The sequence below is a fragment of the Solanum dulcamara genome, chromosome 7, assembly GCF_947179165.1.
Source record: "Solanum dulcamara chromosome 7, daSolDulc1.2, whole genome shotgun sequence".
Classification (NCBI taxonomy): Eukaryota; Viridiplantae; Streptophyta; class Magnoliopsida; order Solanales; family Solanaceae; genus Solanum; species Solanum dulcamara.
In genome coordinates this window covers 66,965,953-66,971,886 of record NC_077243.1, presented here as the reverse complement: position 1 = coordinate 66,971,886, position 5,934 = coordinate 66,965,953, and positions in this window count along the sequence as shown.

The window sequence follows — 5,934 nt, the reverse complement described above, 5'->3', positions numbered from 1 at the left end:
AACTGTAGGCTAAATTTACCAAATGTGATTTTTTTTGACTTCTGTGGCATTTCTGGGACATATTGTCGGGGCTGATGGTATTCGGGTAGATACATAGAAGATCGAGGACATAAAAACTGGCCTAGGTCGACGACACCTACAGAGGTACGCAACTTCTTGGGATTAACAGGTTACAGGAGATTTTAGATAAATTTGATTCAATTTCAGCACCACTGACGAGATTAACTTAGAAGAAAGTCAAATTCTAGTGGACTCATGCCTGTGAACGAACCCTTCAGTTATTGAAAGAGAAGTTGACTACAGCTCCAGTTCTAATTCTTCTAGAGGGACAAGATGGGTATGTTATTTATTGTGATGCTTTGGGTTTGTGTCATGATGCAAAATGGCAAAGTTATAGCTTACGCTTTCCGGTAGCGTAAAAGCGTGAAAGCAGGGATAAGGAATGGGCATGATTAAAAGGAAAACAATAAGAGGAACCCGCCCGAAGTATGAAGGCACCACATGAGGTTAGTTTAACATTCGAGGACGAATGTTCAAAAGGGGGAAGAATGTTATAACCCATATTTTGTACATTAGGATATTTCGAAGATAACGGTAACAAGTCAAGGGTAAGGCTATGTTTGATCTTATTGGATACAAAATTATTATGATTAAATTGGAAGTTCAACTTAGAAATATTAGAAAAGGTGAGTGACAAAAATTGGAATTTCTCATGGAGGATGTTACATTCCATATTTTATACGATTGGATGTTTTAAGGTAGCCGTGGTAAAGTTAAAGGAATGACCATCTTCCAAAATTTATTTAATATACAAGTTGGATATGAATATTATTTATGATCATTAATAGTGTGGAAATATTGGAAAAGGCAAAGGGCAAAAAGGAAAGTTGGCAAAGTGGCCCATGGTAATATTGTGGAAGGCTAGGGGTAAAATGGGAATTTCATAAAGTGTTCAAGAAAATTCATGTGGGCCCCACATGCCACATGGCAGCCCATAATTGGAGGAAGGGATGAGTTGTCCCAATGAGGGTTTGACACGTGTCGCCACTTAGGGCTTGACACGTGTCACCAATGAGGGCTTGACACGTGTCACCACTAGGGTGGCCTATATATATATGTTTTATGACCAATTCAGCCACACACCTCATTCTTATCAAGAAAAGTCTAGAAAAGAAGAGAAGAGGAGAGAAAGGAAGAGAAGAAACTAGAGAAACTAGATAGAGAAAGCTACGAATTTGAGAGAAAAAGAGGTAAGTTCTTCGATTCCGTTTCGTGAATTAATTATCTAGGGTATACCATGATGTTATGAAGGTATTGGTAACGAAATTGTATGGTTTGGAGCAGCCCAAAACGTTACCAAACAGCCCCAAAGTTTCAGCTACGCTAACGGAACTTCCGAGGCGAGTTTCGGCGAGTTTCGGCTAAGGTAACGTTTTCTCTTTATAACTGGAGTTTATGATGATGTTATGAGGTATATTACGTGCCTTGAATGAGGTTGGAAGTGGAGAAATTATATAAGGATGTTTGATGTTAAAAACAAATTAAATGGAAGTCGTAGTAGTTAAATCGGAGTCGTGTAGTGTGTTGTCGTTGTGGGGCTGCGGTTGCATGTTGCAGGGCTTTAAAGTGTTTTAAAAAGGGTGTGGGTGCTTCTGGTTGCAGCCACACGACCTCCCATTTAGTATGGTTAAAGATTTTACGAAATAAAGGTTTAAAAACTCTATGTTGGTATGGTAGTTTTGAGCTAGTTGTTTGGAGTTGTATTGAGTAATGTTGAGGTGATTTGATTTATATATACTGCTGGTTTTTGTTGTTGATATGGTTGTTGACATGGTGGCCGAGTTGAAATCTCGGGGATGGTGTATTTATAGGGGAGATGCCGCCGAAATTTCGGCAGGTTATAAATGAATTTGTTTGAAGGGTTAAGACAAGTATATGGTGACGAATCTAATGACTATGTCAACTCTCTTGAATGTAGACTAACAAGTTGGAAGAATAAGCACAGCTAGTAAGGCGCGACACAGGTATGTGAAGCTTTCTCTTGGCATGTTTTGGCACGAGTATGTAACCTTACCCTTCTTCCCTCTTGATATGTTTTGGACATAAGGTATGATGACATGATTATGACACCGAGTCCCATAATGGGCCGAGTACGGTATATGATAATATATATATGATGACTTCACGAGGGAAAGTAGAGGGTATGTAAAGTTTGTTCTTTTCCTTCTTTTGGCATGATTCGTACTCACTCTTTAAAGTTAGAATTCTTCCAATAATTGAACTATGGCTTCTCAAGTTTTTTTTCTATATCTTGAGAAGTAGTAAGTATGTAAAGCTAATCCTCCTTTCTTTTTGGCATGAACTTTATGAAATGACTAGATGAAGTATATATGATACCAAGGAAGTCCCTATTCTTAAAGCCACTGAGATGGCAATTTTCTTGACTTCCAAAGGATATTTTATTAGGCTTGGATACGAGTATATGATTTCATAGGTTCTATTTTGACATAATCCATAGTGACATTCTAAAGGCACTTGATACGACTCATGTATGGATTTTTGAATGATAGATCATTGTGATAACTTCATCGAGTCTCAAAAATGATTTAAATTATATTTAGTTTCTCACTACTCCACTCGTGGATGCCTCAATGCTTCCTTCATCGAGTCCCAGACCGGGTACGTAATCATGCGCAGTTCACTGCATTATCCACCGAGTTCCTCACCAAAGGGCCGGGTACGCTATATGAGGAAATGATAATGCAATGACATGAATGACTCATCGAGTCCCTCACTAGAGGGCCGGGTACGTATGTATATATATATATGATATGATGATATGATGTGATAAGGTGGTGATGGCGCCGGGCCTATGATGGTCCTACAGTTATGATTCACCAAGTCCCTGAAGGGGCCGGCTATATTGTACGATATGAGCATGAATGTTTTCTGTTATGATTCTCAATTACAGGTACAGTGGTTCCTTAAGTCCTCCCAATTTTCTATGTATGATATGTTTCGAATTATGCTATGTTATACTTTACATACTCAGTACATATGTCGTACTGACCTCCTTTCTTCGGGGGCTACGTTACACTCCCGTAGGTACAGATGATCGGGTTGCTGATCCACTCGCTTAGGACATCTGCCGTGTGTTGACAGTGCTCCTTTGTACGGAGCTTATATTTTGGTACTGATACTTTCTGTTGTGTATATATATACGTTGTTCAGGGATACGGCGGGGCCCTATCATATGACTAGGCTATCATTTTGTAGAGGTTTGTAGACATGAGATGTGGGTTTTGTATATATGTTTTGGGTTTTGTGTGTTTCGTGATGGCCTATCGGCCCTCGTGCGTTATATCTATTTTTGTGATCTGTTTAGAGATCTCTTCTGATCATTACCTATGTTTATTCGATTAATGTTCTAATTTAGGGTTAAGGGTACGTACAGGTGCCCAACTCGGGCATCAGTCTCGGCCTACGGAGCTGGGTCGTGACAAAAAAGTTAAAAGAGACAAAGGTTACTACATCACCTCAATAAGAAGTGAACATGAAGGGGAATTTGAAAACAAACAGTTTGAATACTTTTGCAATGAGAAAGGATTCTCTCATAACTACCTAGCACCTCGTTGTCCTCAGCAAAATGGAGTGTTTGAACAAAAAAATAGAACTCTCCAGAATATAGCAAGAACAATGATTGTTGAACACTCCCTTCCACATAAATTTTGGGCAGAAGTGGTAACCACTGTTTATCATATACTAAATCGTTGTCTAATTTTACCAATTCTAAAGAAGATACCTTATGAGCTGTGGAATGAAAAGAAGTCAAATATTGGATACTTTCATCCATTTAGATGTAAGTGTTTCGTTCACAATAATGGAAAGGACAATATTGACAGGTTTGATGCTCGTAGTGACGAAAGTATATTTCTTGACTACTCTAACTCTAGTAGATCATGTAGAATTTTCAATAAATGAACTTTGAATATTGAGGAATATATTCATGCTGTGTTTGATGATATCAACAAATCTGTTGAGAAAATATTTAGTACAAATGATGATGATAGTCAACTGATGACAAAAGTTCACAGGGAAACAACTTCAAAAGATGATAATTCTAAGGAAGAGTTGACTACTGACCAAACCACTGAAGTTGTTCCAAATAAATGGAGAACTGAACTAAACTATCCAAATAAATTTATCATTGAAAATCCAAATGAAGGGATGAAGACTTGAACAACTAGGAGAAGTGAATCAAACGTTGCTCTCATCCTTCAATTTGAGCCAAAGAAGACTGATGAAGCTCTTACTGATGATCATTGGATAAAGACAATGAAAGAAGAACTTGACCAGTTTGAGAAAAATCAAGTATGGACTCTTGTTTCAAAACCTAAAAATAAATTCATCATTGGAACAAAATGGATTTTCAAAAATAAGCTAGATGAAAACGAAAATATGGTTAGAAACAAAGCTCGATTGGTTGCACAAGGTTATTCTCAACAAGAAGGGATCAATTACGATGAAACCTTTGTACCTGTAGCGAGGTTAGAGTCAATTAGATTATTACTTGCTTATGCTGCTCACAAAGGTTTTAAACTTTTTCAAATGGATGTTATAAGTGCTTTCTTAAATGGTTTTATTGAAGAAGAAGTTTTTGTTAAGCATCTCCCTGATTTTGAAGATACTAAATTTCCTTATTATTTTTTTAAATTGTCAAAAACTTTATATGGTCTCCAACAAGCACCTCGTGCTTGGTATGATCGACTACGTACTTTTCTTATAAATCACAAATTTTCAAGAGAAAAAATTGATACTACCTTGTTTATTAAAATTTCTGGCTCTGAAAATCTTAAAATACAGATTTATGTTGATGATATAATATTTGTTAGTACTAATATCTCCTTGTGTGAAGTATTCTCGACTCTTATGCATAGAGAATTTAAAATGAGTATGATGGAAGAATTAACCTTCTTCCTTGGATTGCAAATTCATCAATTAGATAAAGGTATATTTCTCTGTCAAAGTAAATATTGCAAAGAATTAATTCATAAATTTGGGATGTCAAATTCTAAGTCCTTGGAAACACCAATGAGCTCCAATGCTCATTAGATAAGGATGAAGGTGGTAAAAATATTGATGAAATAAAATATCAAATTATGACGGCTCTCTACTTTATCTAGCTGCAAGTCGTCAGATATTATGTTTAGTGTGTGCAGGTGTGCAAGATTCTAGTCAGCTCCAAAGGAATCACATTTAACTGCTGTAGGAAGTATTATCGGATACTTAGTTGGTACAAATTCCTTTGTCTTATGGTATCCAAAAGAGAGTACTTTTTCTCTTAAAGGTTTTTAGATGCTAATTATGCAGGTGACAAAGATGATAGAAAAAGCACCAATGAAACTTGTCAAATTCAGAGAATTTTTTTAATATCCTAGAATAGCAAAAAATAGGGCCTGTATTCTTGTTCACCACCGAAGTTGAATACATTGCTATAGGTCAATGCTGTACTCAAATCCTATGGATGGTTCATCAACTTAGTGATTATGGATTAAATGTTAAACCTATCAAAATTATGTGTGATAATTCTAGTGCTATCTGTCTATCTAAAAATTCTGTGCATCATTCTCATGCTAAACATATTGACATTAGCATCATTTTATTCATGATCATGTTTTACATGGAGATATTGAAATTTTATTTATTAGCATTGATTTTAAACTAGTTGATATTTTTACTAAACTTCTTTTGGAAGAAATATTTTGTACTCTTAGAACTTCCTTAAATATTATTGCAAATCCCTTGAATTCTGAGGAGTCATTATTTGCGTTAATTACTTTTCTTCTTTGAAGAGTTCAACTGTTGTATCGAATAATGTGTATGTACTTAAATTTATTTCTTGCCTTATTTATGATTGTTTTTAGTCTCCTCTCT